This window comes from Amborella trichopoda, chromosome 10, assembly GCF_054954075.1.
Source record: "Amborella trichopoda isolate Santa Cruz 75 chromosome 10, AtrichopodaSantaCruz75HAP2 v2.0, whole genome shotgun sequence".
In the NCBI taxonomy this organism is placed as follows: domain Eukaryota; kingdom Viridiplantae; phylum Streptophyta; class Magnoliopsida; order Amborellales; family Amborellaceae; genus Amborella; species Amborella trichopoda.
This window is the reverse complement of record NC_142345.1, coordinates 29,072,331-29,089,499: the sequence shown is the minus strand read 5'-3', so window position 1 is coordinate 29,089,499 and position 17,169 is coordinate 29,072,331.

Sequence of the window (17,169 nt, the reverse complement as noted above, 5' to 3'; positions counted from 1 at the left end):
ATTTGATTGTTTAGATCCTCGGATTTATATAACCGTTTTTCTAAAATAAAAGGGAAAAGAATATTATAGTTAAACAGTAGGAGCAATTGACTAATTTATAAGAAATTTAAAAATTAATCATAGACTATTTTGAAAGCACGAGACTTTCACAGTAAAATTTACTCTGATCTTTCTATTTTGAAATGTCTTTAAAACACAACAAAATGACTTATGAAAAAAAAAACTTGAAAGCATTAATTTCGAGCTCTCAAGAGGTAAAAGATTCTAAAACTAATCTATATTCTAATATTATAATTAGAAAATAAATTTTTGGTAAAGGAAAATATGATAGGATATTTTTTGAAAATTATAAAAACATTTCGTAAAGCAAAATATGATGGGGATATTTTTGGAAAATTCTGAAAATTATTATTGAAAAACTGGAAATTTAGTCCTAAACTACATTTAGAGCACAAGACTTTTAATTTAATTATAAATTATTCAAAAATTTTAAAAAATAAATCTATTTTTTATAGCAAGGCCTTTTAGTTATTTCCAAACATTTAATAATTGTAATAAAAACTTATAATCATTCATAGATATTTTTGAGTGCACGAAAATTTATAAATTTAAAATTGAGAAGATAAAATAATTATAATTAGTAAGCTTGTGTGAAATATAGATAATTTTTAATAAAATTATAATGAATTATAATAAATAATTTTAAGAAGCACGATAACAAACAAATGATGTTTCCAGTATAATTTGAAGTATATAAGAAAAATGAACAGTAATAAATCTTTAAAGATAACAACATGTTTTTATAACTTTGCTGAGACATTATAGCAATCTGCCATTGGGTGGATAATTTGTTCTCTAGTAGTTCAGAGAAGAAGGAGCAGTTTAGAAAGATGTGTTTCGTTTCATTTTTTCCAACATAGAGGGCCTATATAAGGCTCTGAATATATATATATATATATATATATATATATATATATGATGTGGTTTGTATGGAGCCTAGGCTTTAAACAATCAAATTTGGAGCCTACCTTCAAATAGTGTTGAGAAATGTAGTTTCAGCACTGAAAATCTTTGTGATAGCCTTAAAATATATTTTCATCTTTATTTATAAAGTTTAAATCATTAAAAATAGTGTAGATCAACAAATCAATGAAAACTTGAAAATCTTGAAAATTGATGGTCCAAAAATACGTTACAAAATACATTATTTTCAAATTGAAATACATTTTTTTTTTCATGTCCATGCATCTTGACGTTTAGATGATCAATTTGAGGATATTGGGCATCAAAACAACCTCTTCTAGTGAAATTTTTTACGTAGGCTCTAATTTGATTGTTTAGAGCCTCCGTTCTATATAAACTTTTTCATATATATATATATATATATATATATATATATATATATATACACTTTGTATTATTTAAGTAAGGTGCACCTCAAAAGCATGCTCAAAGATGCAGTTTTGGTGCCGAAAGACATTACGAGGGCATGGAAATCTGTTGTCGCCCTCAACCATAAAATTTAAAGCTCCAAAAATGATGCGATCGAGTATATCTATAAAAAGTTAAAATTTTTGAAAATAGATGGTCTAGATAATGCATTACAAATATTGTTTTCATGATCATACAGATTGGGATGATGAATTTGGGAGTTTTTTTTAATATCGAAACGAACTTTTTTATGGCTTTTTTAGGTGCACCTTACTTCAATAGCACAAGGTTGATACATTTACAAACTTTTTCCTATATATTATATGGACCAAAGATAGTTATGGGGCATGCTATCATTAGGCACATAAAAAATAATTGCACCTCTTGCCAATTGTCATTAGGCACATAATGGACAATCAGCATACAATTGTCCTATTGACCATGTTTAAACTTAAAAAGAAATTTACTCGAATTTTTTGCCATATCCAAGCTATCAGATTTAACATCTGCTGGTTGTAAGTAATTGTGCCCCTTTATATCAAAGATAAATGTCTTATAATATACCGTACCAAAAAAACAATAGGTATCTAAAGCTATTGGTTAAAGGGAGAGCAAATTTCTCCTGAACCTTTTAGAATCATGCTTTTATCCTCTAGTCGCTATTTTGCCCGAGGGAGTTAAATTACGGTATATGCTCCCGCAGGTGCATGCTACATGGACTTCTAGGACAATTTGCGTTATTGCATTTCTTTGATAGCGAGGAGACTACCGGCGCAGCCTTTCTCTTGAAATGTTCGGATGGCCTCAACTTCCGTTGAAATGACAACATCGAATTTCCACTTGAAATGTTCGGATGGCCTCAACTTTCATTGAAATGACAACATCGAATTTCATTTTAAAGAAACGCTCAACACCATTGTTTAGAAAATCATTGATCCGAAATCCGTAAATAGCTTAAATGCCTTCAACTTTTGGTAAATTTTGATAATCCAATTCGAAACCATAATGAGAGGTTTTTTTTTTTTGCCCTTTTGGTAGAAGAAAAAGTTTATAGAAAGGTGAGGCCCTAAACAATCGAATTATGGTGCACCTCAAAAGTTCAATAGAAGAGGTTGTTTCCATGCCCAAAATTCCTCAAGTTGAAGATCTCGACCTCAAAATGTATGGACATGAGAAAAAATAGATTTTAAGTATTGAAAATAATGTATCTAGCAGTATAGTATCTGGACTGTCAATTTTTAAGATTTTCAAGTGTTCATAGATCTGTTCAATTTATACTATTTTTTAAGCTTTCACTTTTATAATTAGGGATAAAAATAAATTATGAGACTGTCATAAAAATTTCGGCACCGAAATAGCATCTTTTGAAACTATTTTAAAGATGCACCTTATTTTAATTGTTGGAAAATTGTTTCATACGGGCTGGACCGCATTTCTACATATGCGGTTCAGAATATGTAAACGATCCATCTTAAAGATGGATGTAAGTAGGTGTTACATTTAAAAAGAATGAACACTAACGGTCCAAATGTTTTTTTACTAAAATTATTATTTTTAGTTTTTTAAATGTATTTATTTTTTTATATTCATGATTTCCATGTTAGAGATTACATGCCCTTAAAATTTAAATCTTAAAATTCATCTCAAAAATAGATTTTTTAAAGGACCTGCATTTCTACATATGCAGGCTTGGCCGCATAGCAACGAGGTCCTTAATTGTTTTGGCCTTGGCCTTATACAAATCACACCCTTTGGTAAAAGTGTCCACGGATTGACAAGCAATAGATGCAATGATTCGTACTATTCAAGTTCATATGTTGTGCACTTGCAAGAGCCTACTTTACCATTTATTCCCTCTGGCCAAAGTTTTGTTTGGGCAGATTTTGGATATGAAATTTGGGATTCACTTAAGAATCACAAGATGATTGTATTAAAAAGAAGATGAATTTTGAGTTTTTTAATATATTGATTTGGTTGTCTATTAATTAGATGATCTATGTGCAATATTAGGTCTATTTTTCAGGCATATAAAGAGCGTGTGATTGATTTTTTATTTTTTATTTTTTTGGTTGCAAGGTTGAGGAGGATAGATTCCCTTACAAACTCACCTAGGTTAGGTTTTACCCTAACAAGTAAATGGATAGTATGGTCCCACAGAAGCATAGAATCTTTCACATATTGGCACATGAAGGGAGTAATTATCCGTGATAATTTATTGTTTCAATAAAATTAATGTGAAATATTTGTTGTTTGACAATGTCCATTATAAAGTTATCTAAGATAAACTTATTGGTGGTTTATAGATAATTTTATCTTTGGAGAAGCTGTTTTTATTTTATTCACAACAATTTGCTGAGAATCACATATTGTTTGCTAGAAATATTTAAAAATAATTGGAACGGGCTAAAAAAGTTAATAATTTGATAATATTATACATAGTTAAAAAAATGTGCCAAATAACTAATAAGATAATATTATCTAGAATATATAAGTTTCCGATAAAGATAATATATTATGTATAATACAAGCATACCCTAATTATTAAAAGATATGAGGGCAATAAATAAATATAACTTAAGCCAAAAAAAGATTATACAAGCCGACAAGCTTATCTATTGTTTAAGTCACCACAGAAAGTGTGAATGAAAACCATTTATTTAGTGGACATTAAATTTAGGGCTTTAAGAGCTCAAGATCAAATTTTAAATTTTATTTATTTTTGAATAAAAAATGTACAAAATTTTACCCCATAAAATTCACACTTTAATTGTACACTTTGAAGGTTGATTTGCATTGTAGCTAAAAAAACCACATTGGCTTATCGGTCTTTTCCCTAAGCATTCTTAAGGACAATAGAAATAACACCTACATGATCTTCCTTAAGGCTAGCAAATTTTGATTAGTGCCATAAGTTTTCATGATAAACTAGAACACCTTTGCTAATGATATGGGATTCGAATAATGTTTCAAGACTTAGAGATTATTATGTATGGATTTGCCCCCCATTGGACTAATCTGGACTGACTGATTTGCCAATCCGAATCAACAATCGAGAAACTGGACCCTCCCCTCCCCCTCCCCCCCCAAAAAAAAAGGAAAAAGAAAAACCACACCCAAAAAAGAAAAAAAAAAAGAAAAAAAAGAAAAAAAAGAAAAAAAAAAAACAAAAGTATTGCATAAAAAAAAAGCAAACGATGTGTGCTTTAATTTGATTGTTTAAAGCCTTACACTTATATAAACTTTTTCCCTAAATAATATCTCTTTTCATTCTTATCAAAGATGATGTATCGTATATAAACTTTTTCCCTAAATAATTTCTCTTTTCATTCTTATCAAAGATGATGTATCGTTGCTCTCCAAGGAAGAAGGCCCGACCACTGTTCCCAAAATCGGATAGGTTGACTGGAACCGCCGGACTTAGTGTGCCGGTCTGGTTAAGCTTGGCTCTAGTGCAAGCTCCGGATTTTTAAAAAAAAAAATTCAAAAAAATATTTAAAAGTTCAAAACATAAGAAATTTTATCTATAATGTGTTTTTTTTATGTTTTCTATCATTTTGGCAAAGTAGCATGCTTACATTTTTCCATCTTTTTTTAATTATTCCTAAAATACTTGTCACAAATTGATTTGTTAAAGTCTATTTTTTTACTACATTTTTAACCACATTTAGGTGTGTTTCGTTTAATTTTACTTCAAACATATTTTTCATATTTTTTTTGGGTTTGTTTGTTTGTTTTTTTTGAAACACTTTTTAGCTTAGCCATTACCTACCCGACCCGATCATAATTACTCGGCTTGGCCTAAGGCCCGGTACTGTGCCGGAGTCATGATTTCCTACATTGGACCCAACCATCACTCTCTATGAAAGATCAGCCTACACTCGCAATTGCTTTCTTTTATGGGGGCCCACATTGAGATCATACTGAATTGAGTTCTCATAGGTTTTTTTATAGGGAAAGGTTTCTATACTTCCTCTATAGCATGGGAGATTTATGCTTCCCCTACCATCCAACCGTCCAAGTTTGATCAATTGAGCCATTCACCTTTTGATTTTAGATCCGATGCCTAAAAGTATTTTGTTTTTAATTTTTTTTTTAAAATTGTATGAATACAAAATTTTATACGTGCCATCTTATCATTGGGGCGCACCTATAAAAAATATTAAAAATAATTTTTTGATAAAATATAATGATCAAAATACCCCTTGAAACTTTCAGGGGTATTTTGATCATTTTGTTTTATTGAATTTTTTTTTATATATATTTTTTACAAGTACGAGTTTAATAGAGGATTGGAAGCTCAAAATTTGGTGTCAAAATATTTTATATAAATTTTTTTTTTAAAAAAATAATGTAGAGATGTGACATTAGGATTGGGACAATCTTAACTCTTCATTCAAAATAAAGGGTTGGATAAGAGGAAGTATATAAGTTTTATGTTGTGGGAGAAGCATAGAAAGCTTGCCCCTCTTTATGCCTCATGCCAATTGATCTCCCCTTCAAAGCTGGACTCTCTAGATGCATGGAATGAATATCAATTTATCTCATTGAAACTTAGACACTCTCTCTCTCTCTATGAATCAATCTTTCTAGCTAAAAAAGTGGACGATTAACTCGCGAGTGTAAAATCCATCAATTTCAAACCTCAGATTTGCACATTTAGTGCCTTCTTGTCGTATGAATCAAATAAAAAATACTAAACTTCCAAGAAATAAAAATATAAAAATTTTGTTTTTATTAGTCATGGGACAATGCAATCCTGGCCGCTTACACATTGCATTGCACCCCAAGATCCATTTTCTGATTGACTTGCAATCGTAGTTAGCAAGTCGGAAATAATAATATACCCGGCAAAAACCAAAACATCATAAATAAATCTATTTTGCTCCAAAAAGTGGGAGGCAAAAAATGGGGTAAAAAACATGAATCATAAAAAATTTGTTAAGTTAGAAAATGGCAAATATTACAGATTTTGCTAAAAAAAAAAAATGAAAAAAAAAAGGATATGTAAAGATAACACATTATAAGATTATGAGTTACAGTTATTATGTGGAAACACTAAAATTATTGAACTTTAGCTTTTATGTCCTTACGTGGTGTAATTAGAGGCGTACTTGACAAATTTTTGTCTAGACTTTCAATAAATAAAATAACAATACTAATACTTACTATTTAGTCACCTCACAAAATATATAATAGAATTTATTGAGAGTATATAATAAAACAAAAATAGTATCAAACACAAGAATTACATTAGCAAACAACAAAAGCGGGACCCAACGTATAGAATTATTGTTAAAAAAAAAAGAAAAATAACCTTCGGTATAAGGTTGCAGTTACTAAAACACAAAAGACCAAAAATGTAAAATAGTGGTCCATCCAAATTTCGATGTCGTATAAAATAATAAAATAAAAATATTGAAAAGTTGAAATTAATCAAACTTCTATATTAAAAAAGAAGGCAACAAAATGCTTAAGAAAATCCAAATATTCAAAGCTCATCCTAGAATATTTTTAATTGTCATTGAATCTCTTTCTTGCTCATTATAATGATGCTTTATATTTAGAAGATTTTTTTTTTAATATTATTAAGTTACTTTTCCTATAACTCTAACTATTATTTTGAAATATATAGCTGTTTTGATGGATTATTTGCACTTTTTAAAGGGCAACTATTGGATAATTTTTTGTATAATTTTTTTAAAAATCAATATTCTTAATCTACTTGCACTTATCTCTAAAACAAAATTCAAAGATACTAAACGATGAAATATAGGTAGTTTTTTTTTCACAAAAAAGATAATATTCAAATTTGTATTAGTTCCACTAATAATAAAATAAATTTTAGGTAGTTTTTTTTTCAAAAAAGGATAAAATTCAAATTTATATTAGTTCCACTATTGATAAAATAAAATTTTTGAAGATCTTTTGAAAAATTCAAAAATATAACAGATTTTAAACAATCATAACTTTTTTAAAAAATTATATTTTAAACAGAGACTTGCTAACAATACTCGAAATGCTACAATCATCATGATCATCGTCATAGCCTTTTTCCAATTAATTGGGATCAGCTACACGAATCATGATCCTCAATATGAGCTTTGGTAAAATTTAACTATGCTGCCTAACTTACACAATCCAACCCTTTTACCTTGGCCTAGGACAGGAAAAGAAAAAACTCAAGGTCATATTTTTTAAAGCAAACAGTACAATAACTACTCTAAAAAAAGGGTGTTGAAAAAGCAACTTAAGCAAATGGAAGACCTATTAATAAGCAACATAAGCAAATGGAAGACCTATAATAATGAAATGGAACATTTCTATCATTTAGTGCCAGTTTGGATGTACTCAAAATTGTAATATTTTTGGATTACAATTCAAAATATTGTAAAACAGATTTGCATCGTTTGGACAATTTCAAGATTTTGTTTGATTTTTCTATTGAAATAAAAAATACTGCAGTGTCATGGCAAAAGTTAGTGTAAAAAAAAATTCAAGTTAGACTTGAACTTTTTTTTATGAAAAGTGCAACTCTCTCACCCCCGTGCAAACCTCAACCCGTGACCCATTAACTCCGTCATATTTTAAAAACCCCAAAGCTACTCTCTCTCTATGAAACATAACATTTTCATTTTCTTTCTCTAAAAAATTAAGAGAAGCTCAAGCCCCATCCATGATAGCCCTACGCGGCGATAAAACCAAGACCCTTTCTCTCTATAAAAGGTGATACCATATCCATGGGAAGCCCCTTCTCTTCATGAATAAGGAGAAGCTCGGGTTGTAAAAAGCCAGCTCAAACCCCATCCATGGCAGTCCTAGGTGGTGTTTGTTTTAAGCCAACGTCATTTCTCTCTCTACAAAAAGCAAACCTTTTCTCATATACCATAACCATAGGAACTGCTTCTCTTCATGAATAAGGAGAAGCTTGGGTTGCAAGTTTTTTTATTGCATGGAAGCAAATTTTTTACCGCTTCGAGAGATACAGAAAAACCTTTTGGATCGGCAAGAGAATTTTAGAAGGGTAGAATGCAAACTTTTTTTTTAGTATGTTAACCCCATCGAAACAGTCCAACATAATAATGAAAAAAGATGAGAATGTTTCTTAATTTTGGATGACAAAATTTTCGATTTTTTTTAGTGTGAAGGTTTTTTTATTTGACATCCAAACTAGCCGTTAGCCTCTTAGCATTATGGCTGTGTGTTTCCTCTTCTTTTGTTCTTTTGTTTTTTTTTTTCTTCTTTCCTTTCTTTTTTATTTTCTTTTTTATTTTCCTCTTGTAACCTTTCATTACCTTAACGAATTATCACACTCACTAAAAAAAAAAATATAATGAAACTGATCAAACTGGCCTTAGAGTATGTTTGTTCATTGGAAGTCGAGGCTTACACCAGTGTTGCACTTCCCACGTTTGATTGTAAGAATCGCAACACTAGTTTGGAAGCCACGGCTTCCAAGTCCATGTTTGAACGAGTTTAATTTGGGGTAGGCGTCGCTTTTATGCTAACCCCTGTGAAAGCCACATCTTTTAAACTACACTAGAAGATGGAGCAGGAAACAACCGTCCCCTTAAGATGGTATATTCTTCAAAAATTAAGATCAAATATTTAAAAAATATATTTATTGCCAAGCCCGTATTTCTACAATATGCCCCCGCATAGAAACCGTAGTAAATGCAAATAAGAACTACACAAAAATTTCAACATATGACTATATAGACATACACATATATTTGTAGACACGAATGTATTGTGCGAACGTGTCATGTCTAGATGTCATTTTTTTCTGTAGATGTTTCGTATTCTCGCATTTGTGTCAAGGATAGAGACTCAAGGATGTAGTTTCTACAAGGTTTTGGCCTTCAAGGACAAAAAGTAAAGCCCCACCTCATAACTTCATCCGGAAAAACTCTTCAGTCATAGGAAATTCTTGTAATGGCTTTAAAATCTTTTTTCATTGCCGATTATGAAATTTGTAGCTCAAAAATGATAATAATATTCCAGATCCATGAGCAATTGAAAATAGATGGTCATTACAAAATATAATATTTTGGGGGTTTAAAATCATTATTCTTATCACATCTATAATAGTCAAGATTAAAATGATTAATTTGAAGTACAATTTTCGATGAGAATGAGATGCGACTTTACTTATTCTCATAAGACCTAGGCCTTATTTTATCACTTTCTATCTTTAAGATGTAATGTTCTTATTTGACAAAGGAAAACTGTCCTTAATATCTTATTTTTTTGGGGTATTTGGAAAATGTCTTTTGTGTTTGGAGTTTCATTCTCATTTGTTTTACTTTTTAAATTGTTTCCCCAAATGCCTTGGGTTGGATAATGGAATTTTGACTTTTTTTTTTTGGCATACCCAAAAATTTTGTTAAAAAATTGGTTGGAATATGGAGTTTCCATCCGGTCTTAAAAGTAATTTTTTTTAAAAATTATTTATTTAAGCCGGATCTCCAACTTCTAAATCCATTTCTCACATAATTTTTTGAAAAAAAAAAGTATCTCTTCCACATAATTTTGGACAGGTAGAAAGAAGCATCTTTATAATAGGTGAGATTTTACAGGGCCATATCTAATTGTCAAAAGTTAATTTCAATATTTTATTTTTATTTTATTTAAATAAGATATTTTTCTAAATTTTGGGCTGTCGGTCCATTTTCATAAAAATAATTAAAAATTATTTAAATAAAAAGAACTAAAATACCTCTAAATCTATTTTAATCGATATTTTTATTTAAAATATTTTATTACTATTTTTATTCAATTATACTTGTAAAAAAGAAAACTAAAACTTAAATTTCATGTTAATATCCCTTTTAAATTAAAAATTAAAATTATAAAATGAAATTCATTTTTGACCGTTGCATGAGGCCGGTTCAATATGAACCATTAAAAAATAATTCTTTTAAGTGGCTACAACTCGTGGATGCAATACTATACTCTAAAAGTCTAAAGAAAACAAGGATCCGGTTTCTATGCGGCCAAGCCTGCATACCTAGAAATGCGGGCCTCTTAAAAAGTCTATTTTTGAGATGGAGTTAAGACTGTAATTTTTAAGGACATGTAATCTTTAACATGGAGATCATGAATATGAAAAATAAATAAATTTTAAAAATTACAAATGATAATTCTAGCAAGAAAACATTTGGGATGTTAGTTTCCATTGTTTTTAGATGGAATATCTAGTTGCATCCATCTTTAAGATCTAGAAAATTGTTTCATGTGGACTAAATATGCGGTCCAAAAAGTGTAAAGCATCCATCTTAAAGATGGATGCAAGTAGGTGTTTCATCTAAAAACAGTAGAAACTAACGGTCCAATTGTTTCTTACTAGAATTATTATTTTTATTTTTAAAATTTTACTTATTTTTTCATATTCATGATCTCTAGGTTATAGATTACAAGTCCTTAAAAATTATGTGCAAAAATCCATCTCAAAAATATATTTATTAATAAGCCCACATTTCTACAAATGCGGGCTTGGCCGTATAGAAACCGGGTCCTTAAGAAGGATGCTTTACACTTTCTGGACTACATATGTTTCATGCAGTCCAGCACGCATGAAATAATTTTCCAAAAAAAACAAAGTCTCGGACCTTTGATCCATCTTAAATACTTGTATCTTTTTTAATAGCTGGATCAAAAGCTCAACTTCCAATTTAATTTTCTACACTAATTTTGGCAAAAAGCGTGGATTGGGAAATGAAGTTTCGAACCAGTATCAAAATTGTTCGTTTTTTTTTGTTTTTGTTTTTGTTTTTTTTCAATGACTTGGTGAGAACTTCAGTTGCCAGCCCATTTTTTCTACAAAAGATTTCAAGTTAGAACTATATTCTGACCAAAAACTTGGAAAAGAAAAGAAAAAGGAAAAAGTTTTTATAAGATTGATACTTTAAATTGTATATAATTAAGGTGTACATCAAAAACCTATCAAAAAATGTTTTGATGTATAAAATCCATCTAATTGATCATCTCAACATTGAGATGTATGGATATGAAAACAAGGGTGCGGTATGTATTGAGCTGAGGCTCTAAACAATCAAAGTAAAGCACACATTCAAATAGTGTTGAGAAATGTGGTTTCAATACAGGAAATCTTTTTGATAGCCTTATAATATATTTTCATATTTAATTATAAAATTTAAAACTTAAAAAATAGTTTAGATCGAGCAGATCTATGTAAACATAAATTCTTGAAAATTAACGGTAAAAAAATAGGTTACAATATGTACTATTTCAAAACTTGAAATCCATTTTTTTCTCATGTCCATGCATCTTGATATCAAGATGATCAATTTAAGGATATTTGGACATCAAAACAAACCTCTTCTAGTGAAATTTTGAGGTGGCTTAGGCTCCATACAAATATTTTTCAAAAAGAAAAGGATTTTAAATCCCAAAATTATATAGCAATAAATTATCTAGACCGTCTATTTTCAAGATTTTCGTACGTTTATAGATCTGCTTGATTTAAACTATTTTTTAAATTTAAAATTTTATAATTAAAGATGAAAATACAATCTTGAGCCATCTTGAGAAATTTCAACATTAGAATTACATCGTACGACAAAGTTTGGAGCCTTATCAAGTTGCGTCCAAAGGAAAAACCCTGGTGGGACTCAAAGGGCATTTTGAAAGAGAAAAAAAAAAAAAAAAAAGATATTGAGAGTTTAAAATATAGAAAACTTTTTCTATATAGTAAATACAACAAAAAAAAATGACATAAGAATTTTCCGTTCGACAAAAAGAAGTCAACAACGAACTTCATCACACTGATAAGGTTTCTTAGTACTTGTAGGAAAATTGTTTTACGTGGGCAGACCACATTTCTATAACATGCGGTCCAGAGGTACAAAGCATCCATCTTAAACATGGATGCAAATAGGTGGTCCATCTAAAAACAGTTCTAATTAAGGGTCCATCTAAAAACAATTCATGATCTTCATGTTTAGGATTATATATTTTCTAAAACGCTGGATCAAATTATATTTTAAAAATATATTTATTACGAAGCCCGCATTTCATAAAAATGCGGGCATACGGATACCTCGGACCTTCCAATAGCGATAAAACAAAATACTACAAATGGAAAAGCACAAAAAATCTTTAAAGAGCATGTCATAAAAAAATCTTCCACAAACCAAGCTATCTCCTTTTTTCCCTCTCTCTAAATCGGATTTTGTCGAGCCCAGTCGGTACATAAAAAAAAAAAGAAATAAAAAAATTCCAAAATTAAAAAATGGGATTGTTATATAAGCTTTTTATATAAAATTTAAATGTTATTGGAAAACATTAATGATTTTCTCTTGTAATAATCATTATATTTTTTAAAAGAAAAGTATAAAACAAGACCACCTTTGATACAAGGTGGTCACATTAATCTTTGTTAGGATATGGATATCTCGTGTTAGTATTGATATACATCAATATGGATACATATCTCTTGATACGATTAAGTGGTGTCTATCCATAACCATTGGTATTTATCTTTAACTGTGACTGGTCGTATATTTATACGGAGTCTTATATTCTTGATTAATTAATAAAGAGAGAGTTTTCTGTAGTATTATGAAATAATCTTCCATGGGGCTTAAGGCCCAAATATACAGAAATTCAGTTTCTAACATGGTATCAAAGCAATCTTCATGATTTGGTATTTCATCGATAATGATCGAGTTTTTTTTTTTTTTTTTTCATTACTCGATCTTGTTTGATGATCGTGTTTTTTGTTGTTTGATCCTATCTGTTGATCGAGTTTTTTGTTACTCAATCCCAGATGTTCTGAAGGCCTATTTGTCTGCTATTGATCGGGTTTAGAAACTGTATTTCTGATGTTCTGAAGGTCTGTTTGTCTGCTATTGATCGGCTTTATAAGTTGTATTTATGTATATTTGGACCATAGGCCCGCCATAGAAGATTGCTTCAGACTACTGCAGAGAATTATCTCTTTATTGATTAATCAAGAATATACAAGACTCCGTATAAATATACGACCAATAACAGTTAAAGATAAATATCAATGGTTATGGATAGACACCACCTAATCTATGCATCCATATTGATGTATATCCATACTAACACGAGATATCCATATCCTAACAATCTTGACCATGGGATGTGAAATTGGGTGGTTGCATTATTCCATTGACCTCAAAAGAAATTTTCTCCAACTCCGTGACACATCCTAACTATCAAATTTTATATCAAATGGTCATAAGGAATTGTGACTACCTTGTATCAAAAGTAAATGATCTAATTGTATACAATCCCTTTTTTAAATTCATTTTTTCTTTGTACTTTTTAAATTTTTTTTGGACATATTGCTTTTTTTCTTTATTTTAAATGTCATTTTAAAAAGTTCCATATTTTTTTTCTGAATTTTTAAAATTTTTCTAGGGCTTTACTTTTATTACTTTTTTATTTTCCATATACTTTTTTATTTTTTTTAAATTTTCTAAGGTTCTTGGTCTGGACTTGCCGAGATACCTTGGGCTATAGCCAAGTACCTGGCCCAAGGTGATTTCCTAAATACTAGTAAATCCTTTCTCACACTCCTCTCCAAATGATGGGAAGAATGCAAGAAGAGTAATTAAGGTCCAAAATAGCATCCCCCGTCAGCGCCAATCAATTATTTGCATTGATTGTTTTGGTAAATTTGGAAAATACAATTCGAAATCTTAAGTTATTTTTTTTTTCCCCTTTAGGTTGAAGAAAAAGTTTATAGAAGGGTGAGGCCCTAAACAATCAAATTACGGTGCACCGCAAAAGTCACTAGAAAAGGTTGTTTCCATGCCCAAAATTCCTCAAATCGATCATCTCGACCTCAAAATGTATGGACGTGACAAAAAATGGATTTTAAGTCTTGAAAATAATGCATCTAGTAATATAGTTTTGGACCGTCAACTTTCAAGATTTTCAAGTGTCCATAGATCTGTTTAATCTAGACTATTTTTGAAGCTTTCAATTTTATAATTAGGGATAAAAATAAATTATGAGGCTGTCATAAAAATTTCTGGTACTAAAACAACATCTTTCGAAACTATTTAAAGATGCAACTTATTTTAATTGTTGGAAAATTGTTTCATGCGGGCTGAACCGCATTTCTACATATGCAGTCCAGAAAGTGTAAAGCATCAAGTAGGTGTTATATTTAAAAACAATGGAAACTAACTGTCCAAATGTTTTCTTGCTAAAATTATTATTTCTAGTTTTTTAAATTTATTTATTGTTTCATATTCATGATCTCCATGTTAGAGATTACATGTCCTTAAAATTTAAATCTTAAAATTCATCTCAAAAATAGATTTATTAAGAGATCTGCATTTCTACATATACGAGATTTGGAATTCACTTAAGAATCACAAGATGATTGTATTAAAAAGAAGATGAATTTTGAGTTCTTTAACATATTGATTTGATTGTCCAAGAATTAGATGATCTATGTGCAATGTTAGGACTATTTTTCAGGCATATAAAGAGCGTGCGATTGATCTTTTATTTTTTATTTTTTTGGTTGCAACGTTGAAGTGGATAGATCCCCAAAATATGTCTTACAAACTCACCTAGGTTAGGTTTTACCCTAATAAGTAAATGGATAGTATGGTCCCACAGAAGCATAGAATCTTTCACATATTGGCACATGAAGGGAGTAATTATCCGTGGTAATTCATTGTTTCAATAAAATTAATCCTGATAATGAAATGTTTGTTATTTGACAATGTTCATTATAAAGTTATCTAAGATAAACTTATTGGTGGTTTATAGACAATTTATCTTTCGAGAAGCTGTTTTTATTTTATTCACATATTGTTTGCTAGAAATATTTAAAAATAGTTGGAACGGGCTAAAAAAGTTTTAATTTGATAATAAGATAATATTATCCCGAGTGTATAAGTTTTCGATAAGATAGTGTATTATGTATAATACAAGCAGACCCTAATTATTAAAAATATCAGGGCAATAAAGAAATATAACTTAAGCCAAAAAAAAGATTGTACTAGCCGACAAGCTTATCTATTATTTAAGTCACCGCAGAAAGTGCGAATGCAAACCATTTATTTGGTGGACATTAAATTTAGGGCATTAAGAACTCAATATCAAATTTTATATTTTATTTGTTTTTCAGTAAAAAATCTACAAGATTTTACCTAAAAAAATTCCCATTCTAACTGCCAATTTTGCTGAACTGAGTACTTTACCCATTCTAACTGCCAATTTTGCTGAACTGAGTACTTTACCTAGTGAGGTAAAAATTTTTGTTGATAGGAATCTTGGTAATAATTGATGGATTGAAAGGGATTATTAGATGGTGTAATAAAGAGCGAAAAGTTCCCTGGGAGCTGCGATCTTTATGGTTGCAGGTTATGGATTTGGTGGAATCTTTGTTAGTTTCCTTCTCCCAGGTTTTTCATTAAGCGAACTCTATGGCATATACCTTGACTAAGGGTGGTGCTTCACCTTCTCTTGTTATCTCTAATGATGTAATTTCCTTTTTCATAGTCATCAATAAAATTTAGGAATATTTGTCAAAAAAAAAAAAATCCCCCTCTAACTGTACACTTTGAATGGTGATTTGCATTGTAGCTAAAAAAAAACACATCGGTTTATTGGTCTTTTCCCTAAACCTATGATCGCATTTTTCCTCACCAAGGGTGTTCGCATTCTTAAGGCACAATGGAAATAACACCTACATGATCTTCCTCAAGGCTAACAAATTTTGATTAGTGCCATAAGTTTTCATGATAATCTGGAATACCTTTGCTAATGATATGAGATTCAAATAATGTTTCAAGACCTGGAGATTATTATGTATGGATTTGCCCTCCATCCGGACTGACCGATTTGACAATCCGAATCAGCAATGTAGAAACTGAACACCCCCCCCCCCCCCCCCCCCACCCCCCCAAAAACAAGGAAAAAGAAAAACCACACCCAAAAAGGAAAAAAAAAAAGAAAGAGCAAAAGTGTTGCATAAATCTATATTTTCTATGTTTCTTTGATGAATTATATATTAATTAAAAAGTAATAAACATGGGAACATGGTGTTTCAAAGTGATTAGGACCAATTTCGAGAGGGAGCTAAAAAAAGTAAATAACCCTCTAAAATCTATTTGATTAGTGATTCTCAATCTGGACCGACAAGTTCTAAAACTATGGGCATGAACAACCAGGTGAGCATTCTTTTTGTTTTCTTGTAACAAGCTGAACATTAAACTTTGAAAGTTAGATGTGATTACTTGATTTTCAAAATTGTTAGCTTCATTTATAAAAAGAGTTGTAGAGGGCGAAATTCAGGGTCCATGGCCAATTCATAGAAGAACCAAATGTATTCAAATTTGTAGTCAAGGAAGAGCATTTAGGAATTATATTATGCTTGGTTTGTTTGTTTGTTTTTTTTTTTAATATTTGAATTAAAGACAAAAGAAAAGTAATATTTAATAACAATTTCCCCGAATTTATGGCAAAATTTTACACATTGTGGTGAAAATTTTGTTAAATCGTATGCCTTTCTCTTATTCTTAATGCTACTCTCAATAAAGATAAATTCCAAAATTTGAATCCCACGTTAGCCAAGTAAAAACTAATAATGAACTATAAATGTAGTTTAACTAACTTCTATTTTGTTATTATGACTTGTTATGCAGTGTATCATTAATTTGCCTACCTATGGAGAGCTTATTACTTTTACTTTATTTATTTATTTATTTATTTATTTATTTCATTGCA